This window comes from Solanum dulcamara, chromosome 1 (genome assembly GCF_947179165.1).
Source record: "Solanum dulcamara chromosome 1, daSolDulc1.2, whole genome shotgun sequence".
Lineage (NCBI taxonomy): Eukaryota > Viridiplantae > Streptophyta > Magnoliopsida > Solanales > Solanaceae > Solanum > Solanum dulcamara.
The window spans coordinates 70,100,400-70,113,543 of record NC_077237.1 but is presented as its reverse complement, the minus strand read 5'-3'; the positions used below and the strand labels follow the sequence as shown (position 1 = coordinate 70,113,543).

The 13,144-nt window shown below is 31.0% G+C and overlaps 1 long non-coding RNA gene across 1 annotated transcript; it reads right to left on the bottom strand.

The window, feature by feature from the left end:
* Positions 1 to 973: 973 nt before the first annotated feature.
* LOC129895441 (uncharacterized) lies at positions 974 to 7,762 on the bottom strand. The gene is made up of 2 exons (XR_008767778.1): positions 7,624 to 7,762; positions 974 to 1,283 (listed from the first exon to the last, which is right to left on the bottom strand). It is a non-coding gene; the product is annotated as an uncharacterized LOC129895441 (long non-coding RNA).
* Positions 7,763 to 13,144: the final 5,382 nt, after the last annotated feature.

Here is a 13,144-nt window from a genome sequence, read left to right as displayed (position 1 = left end):
TCTATTATAATTATATACGTAATATGTATATCAAGTATACTAATATTATACTATTTATTATAGTGATATACTTACATTATATATACTTACAATGTATATCTAATATACTCACAATATACTATCTATTATAATAATATATTCATTATATACTCACAATTTATTATCTATTATAATTATATACTTACAACTTACATTATACTATACATACGTATTCTGCATATCAAGTATACTAACATTATACTATCTATTATAGTGATATACTTACATTATATATATACTTATAATGTATATTTAATATACTCACAATATACTATCTATTATTATATATATACCTAAAATGTATATCTAATATACTCACAATGTATAATCTATTATATATATATATTTACAAAGTATACCAAATATACTTAAAATATACTATCTATTATAATAATATACTTATATTATATTATATATACTTACAATGTATATCTAATATACTCACAATATACTCTCTATTACTTACATTATATATTATATATACTTACAATGTATAAAAATATACTAATAATATACTATCTATTATAATAATATTTTTTCAAGTATTGAAATCTTATAATGACTACAAATTTTATTTTCCTTATATGATTATGTAAAGTAAAAATAATTATTTAATTGAATTATAGAAAATTTGTAGGAAAAAAATAATTAAGAAATGCAAAGACTCAATGAGTTTTTAACTTTATTAATAAATTGAAAAAATTCAAAACATGCAAGTTACAAAAAAAAAAAACAATTAGTTGTATATAATAAATTATAACTTCTACATATTTCGAATCATTTTCTCCAATTCATCTGTATTAACATTAACAGGAATTGACTCATAATTTTTCAAAATCAACAAATCCATAATTTGGATTAGCTTGTGTCGAAGAATTTTCAATTGACATTATTTCTTCAAATTCTTCGTCTTCTTTCGTATCTTCTGCTCAACCTTTATTCCTACGCTCTGATCTAATCTAATCTTTGAGGCAAACTAAAATATTCATGACATTGCTCCCAAAGAGTGTCTATTGTCTCCGATCTGCTGCCTTCAATGACTAAATGCGTTCTCCGATGCAATGATTGACATGAGAACATTTAACACATTTCTAGCCATGGTTGATAATACTAGATATTGTTTTTGATTATTCTTCCACCATTCCAGTGTAGTGACACTATTTTCATCATAGGTCTTTGGAGTCTATCTCAAATAATAATTAAGTTTGTCCTGATTTATGCTCCGTTGTGATATAGGCTGTATTCTATTCTAAATAGATAAATTAAAAAAACCATGGATAAGCATACCACATGCCTACCTTTTAGAAGATAATGGCTCATCAGAAAGCCGAGATAGAGGAACAATATGACTAGGGGTAAGTTATTAAGTAAATCAATATAATGACTAGGATCTTCATCCTTTTCAATTTCTATAGAAGTATATATAAGGCGAACATATTCAGATATAGTATTAAATTTCATATATGGATTTAACATAGCACCAATTAAATAAAAAGGGGGAATAGAGAAAAAAATATTTTTAAAATTTTTCTATCATTTCAGCGACATCTTTTTTGTAATCATTTTTTTTTATATTCAATAAGCAATACATAAATTTTAGCTAAATAAGCTAAAATAGTAGAAACAGTAGGATAATAAGCACTGAAAAATTCAAGAGTAGCCAAATAAATTTTTTCTAAAAATACAACAACATCATAATTTTAGTCTAATCAGATTCTTCCAATATGATTTCAAAAAATTTATATGTAGATTGATTAAAAGTTTTAGTTATAAGAACTTTATAAATATTACAAGTCTTTAAAAAATCATAAGTCAAATTTCACCTAGTCTCAATTTCTTCGGGCATTAATCTAGATCTAAAATTATTTTCCTTACATTTTCTTTTAAATTTTTTAAGTCTAGCTTTTGTATTTATTTCCTTGAATAAAACCAACTGCATGCCTAATTTTTTCAATTGTTGGGCTCAAAAAAATAAAGTCCATCTTTTATAATTAAATTATATATATGACAAGCACATCTAATATGAAAAGTATCATTTAAAGGGGAAAAAACTCAGTTTTCAAAAAATTAATAGCAGCGGTGTTGTTAGATGCATTATCAAAAGAAATACATAAAACTATGTGTTCAAGACCATAAAATTTTTCAACCATTGATATAGAATCAGAAATAAATTGTGCATTATGTCTTCGGTCTTCATCATATTCAAATGTTAAAATACGTTTTTGCATAATGAAATCACTATCTATCCAATGAAAGTAACAGTTAAATATTTATAGCATGAGCAAGATCATAAGTAAGTGAAACTCTACATGAAAGATTTGTTAATAACTTACGTAAATAATATGCATATTGTCCATGAAGTCTAAAAATATCTAATCTACAAGTATTTCTAGGAATACCGTTAAACATCAGATTATAAATTGATTGTATATAATGAATAAAAGCATCAGAAGAAGCAAATGAAAAAGGTAGACAATCCACAGCTATCATTTCCGCTATCTCTTCACGGTCCCTCATTTTATTATACGTCCCTGTTAATTTTTCAGTCATGTGCACCTACACCTATTTCTCCAAATTCACTAAGTGGTGCTTCAGGTATACCGAAATAATTTCTACTTGTACTACCTCTACCGGAAACACTTTTTTTTTACTATCACTACCTCCGCCGAAATACAAATTTTTAACAGTTTTACCTTTATTTTTTTAATCTATCCATTATGCAAATTAAACTAATAAAAATTATAAACACAAAATTTGAATATTTAAATATACTAGAATTAATTTCCTAAATAAAAGCAAGAGAAAGAACGATTATACCAAATTGCCGAAATCAAATAAAAAATCATAAAATTGATGAAATGTTGAACACTTGAAAGTTGATTGATGTTGTTAATTGCAAAAAAATAATAAAAGATTGATATCACTTTAAGAGAAAATTTAGAAATTGAGAGAATTAGATGATTGTTGGTGAAAAAAATGATTAAATATTTTTATAAAAAAAATTTGATTAATAATTTTTTATTTTTAAAAGGTCAAATTTCAGAATTGGCTATTGGGCCAACGACTATATAGCTGTTGGGCCCAACGACTCTTTTTTAAAAAATGGCCCAAATGTTAATTTCTGGAAAAAAAATATATTTTCCAAACCAGGCCGGTCCCGGACCAGTGGACCGGCTACCGGTCCCTTACCGGGCCGGTCTTATCGGTCCAAGGCAAAAAATGACCGGATCGGCCCCTTTTTTTTGTGTTGGGCCGGTACCCGATCGAATCTCCCCCGTGCTGGACCTTTAATGGGCCCGTCTTAGAGGGCCAGTTAGCGGGCCACCCGACCCAGTTGACTGGTTAAGGCCAAACACCACAAATGTAAAAGTGGGGCTTCCCTGTGCTTTTAGCCTCCAACGGGCAACTAGAAACATAAGGACTCCTATTCTTTCAAACTTCCCAATATTAACGAAAAATTTCATTGATTACACATAGAAGGAATATAACAATTGTGAAGGGAATATATTTCAATGATTAAAAAGAAAGACTAGTAATAAAAAAGTTGTCTAGTTTGGTTATTTAAATAAGCAATCTAATTGTTGATCATCAAAGAAAGGATAAAAAGTCTATTATCCCCTACAACAACAATAAGATAATCAGTGTAATTCACAAGTAGGTCTAAAGAGAGTACGATGATGTTTGACTAGAGACAAAAGTTAAGTTGCTAATTTGACTTATTATATGATTAAAGTAGAGATAGTGGAAGAAAGTATTAAAATAATAGCTAGAAAGTTATTCTATTTGAAAATACATTACATCAATACTTTAAATAGCTAGAATGGGCATATCTTGCTATTGTGAAGACACTAATTTGACAAATAGTTTTTCTGGATGACAAATAATCATCTTTTCAGTTTCATGGGTTTCCTAATCTATTAAAGGAGGTTTAGAATTTTCCATTTTCGTGTTCATTTCAATTGTTGGTTTTGTTTTAACATGTTGTATGGGGGCATTGGAACTGTCACTCCTGATTATTCAGACAATAAAAAGAAAAAGATAATAACAAGATTCAGACAATTATGAAATCCACTGAGCGAATGAACAACCCAAATTTCAATTACTTTTTGTGAGCTTCCAAGGTGGTCAAGACACTCTAGTTAATGGTTGGTCCTTTTTAACAATAGTTGTTACTTTATTGATATGATTTGCTAATAGGCTGGCTGACACCTTTACTTTGATCATGATGGACTAGTACGACAGTATCTAACCAGTCTACTGGTTTTACTGATATATTTTATCAGGATTCTTACATTCAGCATTTGCTTTTGAATACGAGGCAGGGATCAATAAAAGCACAATGGATGGAAATCAAGTTCCTCCTGGTGCTCTTGTTACCTTTGTGCAAATGGGTATTTGGTATCTTTAACTGCAAACAATTTTGAGCAATGTAATGCAAACATTTTGAAATTCTGTTTTTTGTATCTGAAGTTATGCTCTTTTGATAACTCTAAACTAACCAATAATAACTAAGGAACGCAGGATAATACAGATATGGATGAAGTCTTCCAATTTCTACAACCTTTGGATCTCATTACAAAGAATGTATATGAGCTGCAAAATATAATAAAAGAGAAAAAGGAAAAGCTTCAGAGAGATAAACCTAGGTAGAAGGATAAGGCGAATGCTGACCATGTGAGGGACCACGAACGAGAACCTGCAAGAGAAAGAGAGAAGGAGAAGCAACAAAAGAAAAAAGAGAGTGAACGTTATATAGAAAGGAGTGAAAAGAACAAGGAGAAACAAAAGCGCAATAACCAAGAAAAACCATGCGAGGATATTATGGATTTAAAACTGAGTGGAAAATAAGGGGCTGCCAGACATGAGGAAAATGGAAAAGCTGGAGGTAATACATTCCAATTGCAACTAATTTTCTACTCGTATGAGCATGATAAATGCAAGTTTTTTTCAGCATATAGCTGATACGTCTACACATTTCTTTGTTGGTCTTGTGACATTAAGTTTTGCATTTGTTGCAAGATAGATTTGAGCCTATGGATATCTGCAGAGTCTCAACCTCTTTGCCTTGTGAAATTCCTAGTTGTGATGCAATGGTTTCGGAAGGACATAAATCTGAGGTTTGACTGCATGTCTATAAAGTTCTTCTAGTCCTCCATGATTTATTAATTGGTGATTCAATATATATCTTCTCTTTCTTGTTTTTTTATATTGACATTACAATTTTTCTTCTTCCTAAACTCATGCCAGGTTTTTGTCTGTGCTTGGAGTCCAGAAGAGTCACTTCTTGCATCTGGGTAAGCATTAGTACCATTTCTCTCTTTTGTTGTTCTTGTCTATGAATCAACTCATGTTCATATTCATACTTCTGTTTCTAATTCTATTGCGATTTCACAACTTTGAAAATAATTATCATAAGCATCGGGATTTTATGAAGGATCATCTCTCTTGATATTACACGTGGTTAGCTATAAGAGACATGATCCTTTGTAAAATCTCGGTGCTTATGATGATTATATCCAAAGTCGTAAAACCACAATAGAATTAGAAATAGAAGTATGAATATGAACATGAGTTGATTCATAGACGAGAGCAACAAAAGAAAGAAATGGTACTAATACTTACTTAGATGCAAGAAGTGACCCTTCTAGACTCAAGCAAGCATAGAATAAACCCACAATGAGTTTAGGAGCAAGAGAAAATTGTTACGTTAATATAGAAGAGAGAAAAGAGAAGATATATATCGGATCACCTATTGATAAATCACGTCGGACTAGAAGAACGTTATAGACATGCATTCAAACTTCAAATATATGTCCTTCCAAGATCATTACATCACAACGAGGAATTTCACACGACAAAGAGGTTGAGAGTACTGTGCAAATATCCATCGGCTCCAAATCTATCTTGCAACTCAACAAAAGCAAAACTTAGTGTCACAAAACCAACAAAGAAATGTTTAGAACTATCGGCTGCATGCTCAAAAAGTCTTGCATCTATAATGCTCCTTCGCACAACTTATTACCTCCAGCTTAGAATAAATGTTTATAAGTAGAATATTAGCTGTAATAGAAATGCATTACCTCCAGCTTTTCCATTTTCCTCACGTTTGGCAGCCTCTTTTTCTCCACTCAGTTTTGAATCCATTATATCCTCACATGGTTTTTCTTTGTCGTTGTGCGTTTCTTTCCCCTTGTTCTTTTCACTCCTTTCTCTATCCCGTTCACACTCTTTTTCCTTTTGTTGTTTCTTCTTCTCCTTTTCTCTTGCAGGATTTTGTCTGTGGTCCCTCTCATGAACGCTTTTTCATTCCGCCTAAGTTTATCTTTCTAAAACTTTTCCTTTTTCTCTTTTATTATTTTTTGCAGCTCATATCCATTATATTCTTTGTAATGAAATCCAAAGGTTATAGAAACTGGAAGTCTTCATCCATATAGGTATCATCTTGCATTCTTTAGTTATTATTGGTTAGTTTAGTGTATCAAAAGAGCTAAATTTCAGATACAAAAATCAGAATATCAAAATGTTTGCATTACATTGCTCAAATTTGTTTCCAAACATAAACTAGTGTGTCTCGACCACCTTGGAAGATCACTAAAAGTAATTGAAATTTCAAATGTTCAATCAAGTAAGAGAAGCTGAGTGGATTTCAGAATTATCTCAATATTGTTATTATCTTTTTCTTCTTATTTTCCCAATACAATTCCCCCATACAGAGCTCACAAAAATCAAATCAAAAACTGAAATGAGAACGAAAATGGAAGCTTCTAGACCTCCTTTTATGGATTAGGAAGCCCATGAAACTGAAAAGATTATTGTTTGTCATCCAGAAAAAAAGAAGCAATATACAGTTCAACTGGAAATGAAACAGAAAGTGCATGACATGAACACCTGACAACCTTATGTGCTATAACAAAAATGTCACTCCTTTTTATATTTAGGGTGTTTGGCCAAAGAAAGGAGGTGTTTTTGAGCAGAGACAACACAAAACACAATTTTGTTTTTTTCTCTAAAAGTAATTTTTGGCCAAACAGGCTCTAACAGAGAAACCAAGAAAATACAGGAAAGTCTTATCTCCCTTGTCAAAGGGGTAAAGAAAGAACATTTTCTGCTAATGCAAATCGCCCAACCAATCCTAGCGACTACCAGATGTAGTCAATTTTATTCTCGAATATGTTTATGCACTAGAATACAACATTCTCAGTGTAATGGAGGTAAGATGTACATAGACCTTAATCCCTCTACTTTTGAGGAAGAGAGGCCCTTGGCTCATAAGAACGCTTATGCACTAGAATGGTTACAGCAAAATGTTTTCACAGAATTTAAGTCATCTAACAACAACAACAACATAGCCAAGGGTGTGTGGGGAGATTGATGTGTATGTAAACCTTATTCCCTACTTTATGTAGGTAGATGATCATGTTTTCAAACACACTCTCGGCTCGCTAAAGTAAAACATATTAAAGCAATTAAACTTATCTAATAGTGATTCATGGCGAGTTCAGAATAGAAACACAACATAAATTATGATTTGAACCCTAAAAAATAGTACAAAAGAACAGATTCGGAAGATGAAAATTGAATTACCTGATTCACGTTGTGAGACCATTGTTGTGAATAGTTGGCGGCTGTAAAGTAAACAAACATATGGGCTATGCTACTCTACCTCTGATATATATACAGAGAAAAAATGGAAAGTGGGAATTTTGGGTCACACAATTATTTTATATGTTGGCAAGAGTTGAAAATAAATCCCCTCTAAAAATTGCTCGACAGATTCAGAATTTTAAATCAGGTATTTAAATTTGGTAGTATATCACAAAACATTCAATTTAATGAATTTGAAATTTATTAGTTAATAGATTGTTGATTAGTTAAATAATTAGTGTGTACACTTTTTTTAAGTTCATTTTAATTTGATTGCTGTTTTAGGTCTTGAAGTCATTATATTACCTAAACCCTAATATTTTAGAAGTAACAATTTTTTAAAATCTAAGCCCTAATTTTATTAGTACGTAATTTTTTTCAAAACTTAAACCCTAATTCTACTTGTACGCATGCTTTTTAAAGTTCATCATGTTGGAATTTATTTAGGAAAATTTATCTAAATATACAACTTATTTTACATATTCTCTAAAATTTTCTACCATTTAAAAAAACCACAAAAATCCCTACTCTTTCCTATTCTGATACATCACTATACACGATGTATCGGTCGGATACATCACTTTACGTGATGTATCAGGACGTCAGATACATCACTTTACGCGATGTACTGGTCGGATACATAATTTACGTGATGTATCAGGACGTCGGATACATCACTTTACGCTATGAATTCGTCGGATACATCACTTTACGCGATGTATCAGGACGTACGTGATGTATCCGAATTCTACCAAAAAAAAAAAGATTTCGGGTAATTTTTAAAAGAATAGGAATGGAGTGTAATTGGGAAGAATCAGTATGGGACTTATGTAAAATTTACATTTATTTAAGGTCTGACCTATACCCTAATTTTGTTTTTCAAGAGTATTTTATTTGTATTCATTTTTAAAATATTCTTTTGTCAACTATTTCATCTTAGTATCAATTCATACCTTTTTGGGTTAGCTTGAAGTTTGTTATTGGTATTCACGTTTTTGTTATATGTATCAAAATTATTATATTTTATTATTTTTTTATTTGAAAGTCATTTTTTTATTTTTATTCATGATGGAATGATGTTTTTATTATATATTGTAATTTTTTAATTATTTGAAAGTTAAGATGTTAGATTTGATTTACATCTCATAATTGATTTTATGCATTGCATTTTTTATACTTATAAAATTATGTTAGAGGTTGTATTTTTTATGAGTTTCTATAATCATGTATTAATTATTTTAGATTCATGGGACTTATGCCTCGTCCCTTGCTAAGTTAAAATGCCCCGTCTTACGCCTTCACTTTTTTTAAACACACACAAATTCCATAATTTTGTTTTCTAGTTGTGACTTAACAATATAAACAATATAAATATAAAGTAGATTTTGTATAAAAATATTTTTTGGTAGAGAGTGAATATAGAGACTAATCAGATTGTGGTAATCTAATGCTCTTTGTAATTATTCTCTTTTGGTGGTTAATGAAAGGTGGTCGATTAAGAAAAAGAAATTAATTTTGTAACATATGGATTGGTATTTGGTATTATTATTTCAGTAAAATTACTGAGTTTGAATAATTATTTTTTTGTACTATTTTTTTTTAATGATTTTGATAACGAATAATTCAAACTGTTTTTTAATGATTTTGTAACAGTACCGTGCAAGGTGTTTTCATGAATGGTGTTTGATCCAGTGACCAGTACTGTAGATTTTTGCTATATTTTTGTTTTTATGATTTTGATAATTGTCCGCAATAAATTTTTGTAATGTTGAAAATTAACTGCAATCAAAACAAATAAAAAAAATGTAATTTTATAAATGAATCTTTAATGAGTACTGTATTGTTGTTTGCTTGATTCTTCTCTCCTAATATGTTTCTGTAATTTGAAGGGCGATAGTAACGTATTTCTCGAATGTAGGATGATGTAGACTTCCTTGAGATGTGTTTGATCTCCGGGAATGAAAGGAAGCACTTCATCGTTTCAAGTCGATCTCCGAAAAGAACTCCATTCACTACTAGCTCGTTCGAAGAACTATGTAGTTGATATTGTAGATATTTCCAATGCTTGTAGAATGTGCTCAGAAAATTATGTAATCCTCCTAAATATGGATGAGTTCGTTTGCCTTTTTCTGATTGGTCTAAGTACGTCATCAAGCTTATCACAAAAACTATGTAATAAGGCTGTTTTTTGATTGGTTGTTGAACTTTGATCACGATTGCCACAACACATGGCATCCTCTTGTTGATCTTGAATTTGACTAGGATGTCAAGCTACCTTGAGCTTAGGCCTCAAAAGATCAAATAGAGTTTGGATTTGAAATTAATAAAATGGACTTATTCATTTGTGAATGTCAAATTAATTATTCAGCCCAAAATATATAAATTTGATCCAACTTTTGTATGAATTTAATCCAATTAAATTTATGTGTCTACAGATGCACTCATACTTTAAAACTTGTCGAAGCGTATAGGTACGTTGAGGCTCAAAGGAGAATATTGAAGTATTATGAAGCAACAATATTACCCTTTACCGTATTTGTTTGACTCCAATTTTTTTAGTAGGAACCAACTATACTATTTACTTATTTTTTGTGAATATAATTGGAGCGTAACTCGCACACTAACATATATAATATGCTACTTATTTCCTTTCGACAAAGCTTTGTAATTTAATATCGGCCAAACTTAACCGGATGAACATAAAAGAAGGTTGAGAAGCTTCCGGCGAGGCCTAGTACCAAGTTGCACATTTGAACTGTTTAGGAAGGAAGTTCATTACCAATTTAAACACTTCTCCATAATTCATGGCAAATGTGTGACTCAATAGCAATATTATCCTGTCCATGTCTTCAAAGTGAACTACAATTTCGGCTCCTATCTATAATAGAATTCAAGTCCTTTACGAAAACAATTCTTAAGCAGATTTCTTGTTGAAAGCAAATTGGATTCTCCCATCCGTGAGTTTATAAAACAACGTCATAGTCACAGAAATAACACATTCAGTTTGTTACATATCATTTTTTTAAAGCTAAACTTTGAATCATTAGAGTTCTGGTTCACTGGCCATATCAATTTGCACAGGCTCACGAAACACATAATATCTTGAGTTAGGAATATCAAAATCACGAGCAGTATGTGATACAAAAAAGTAGACTCAAAAGGCTATGGTGTACGCAGAAACCATGATCAGATCATCTAGATTAGCTCAGGTATTTTCTTGAAAACAACCTTCGAGTTCTGGTTTGCTGGCCATCTTTGTTTTATGTAGCTTCACGAAAAGCATCAAATCTTGACATAGGAATATCAAAATCACAAGCAGTTTGTGGCACTGGAAGTACATTTAAGGGCTATATTAAACATGAAAACCACGATCAGATTATGTCTAGATTAACTCAGATAATATTTTGAAAATAATCTTCGAATTTTGATTCGCTATTTATATCTGTTTTACGCAGCTTTACCAAAAATACTGTATCTCAATGTAGAAATTTTGAAATCACAAGCGGTTTGTAGTGATGGAAAGTATACTTGAAGGCCTATGTTCCACGTGAAAACTATGATTAGATTGTTCCTATATTATCTCAGGTAAATTTCTAAAGTTCAGCTTATGAATCAATATGTACTGTTTTCATCAGCTTGTTATGACTTCATGAATTTTGTCTTCTCTTTTTTTAAAAAAAATATGTTTGGTTGGTTTTTCGAACATAGAGAATATAATTACAGTTTTCTGCAAGTAAGATGAACTTCCATGATCTCAAGTCGCCACATCCTCAATTTGAGATATAGAACAACAAGAAAAACCCCCAATTTAAGGTCCTTGCTTTGGGTTCCACCCTTCAGTAATTGGCGCCTTCTTGCTCAATAGAGGATCACCTGTCAAATCCCTTTATCTAACCCAATGATCGACAATGGAAGAAGTTGATGTTCTCGACTTTAACAAGGTTGTTAACACCACTAATTTTATTCTGCAATCTTCTACACATGATAAGGAAGCTCCCGATACTTTTCCCAAAGTTTCTAATAAAGGTCTCGCTACATGGAAATATCTTTAATCTGGTTTCGATGAATTTTGATATATGACCCGCTATTGGGAATAAGTAGTGGATGTTCTCAACCGTAGTAAGGAGGTGTTGGAGCACATCAAGGTATGTGACACCATTTTTTTCCTTTTTATTCACGTAGGACATCAACGATAACTTGTTGAAAATTTTTAATTTTCTTTTCTTTTGAAGTCATTCTTGAATCCTAAACTTTGAAGGACTTTTCAATTTTTGTCTTTGACAACTTTGAACTTTGAATCTTCTTTTGCAACTCATACATCTTCAGTGCGCTCAAAAAGATTAGGCCAAGAGAAAGATAGTGCGTATAAACACTTATACAGGGTATAGGCTAAAATGTGTTGTCCAAAGGAAAGGCTTAGGCTCAGAGTGAGATATGCGAAGAATTAATGTCATTTGGTTGGATTTGAAAGGTAAAAAAGGGTCAAAGAAGGCCTACAGTCATTTTCAAATCAAACATTACTCAGAATTTTGCCTCAATAACATTCAGGCCAAGTTCTAGGTCAATAATGCAACGCAATTGAATTTAATTCAAAACTCACCACACAATGCACATGAAACAGTGAAGCTGACTTTGTTCTTATCTTAAAAGCATTCAAGAGAATATTTTCATGTGTAACAAAAGTATGAATGAGAGGTGCCAAAAGAATCTATGGTTTACCATGAAGTCAGTCCTCTCCATTATATTGGTTGCTCTTTAATATGCACACTCTAATTGTGTTGGCACCAACTAAGTCAAAAACATGATTCTACACACACACACACACACACACATATATATATATATATATATATATATATATATATATATTATTTTTATGTTTTTTTAAAATTTTAATAAGAAATATCGAATCCTATAAAGGCTGCCTAGGTATCTCATTTGGATGAAAATCAGATGTGTGTAGCTCGTGCAAGTATGACACATAATATGTCTTTTGAAAAGAAAATGCACTTTCAATTTTTGAAACAAAAAATAACATAATTGAGAAACCAATCAGTCACATTGAAGGGCGGACAACCCAATTTAAAAAAATGTTAAACAAAAGATCTTTATTTTTTTTTTAAAAAAATAATAAAAATGTAAGATAAAGAAAATTAAAGATATCTACTAAATATAACATCGTATACAACAATTAATATGAAGATGTAGACAAACTCAGAGCGATGCCTCACAAGTCTAGTGTCTGAGTGTAGCCTTGGTTGAATTTTTGAGAATTTTCCTCAAAATTTTCCCCCCTGTTCTAGCTTAAACAAACTCTAGTATTCAATGTTGTAGCAAATGTCTTCGTGTGAAATTTTTTGAGATCTTCTCAAAATTTGCCAAGTTTCCATTGTAAAATAATGGAAAGCTTATGGCGAACATGACCGAGCCATGGTGGCTCCTACGTATTCAGTTGAAACAG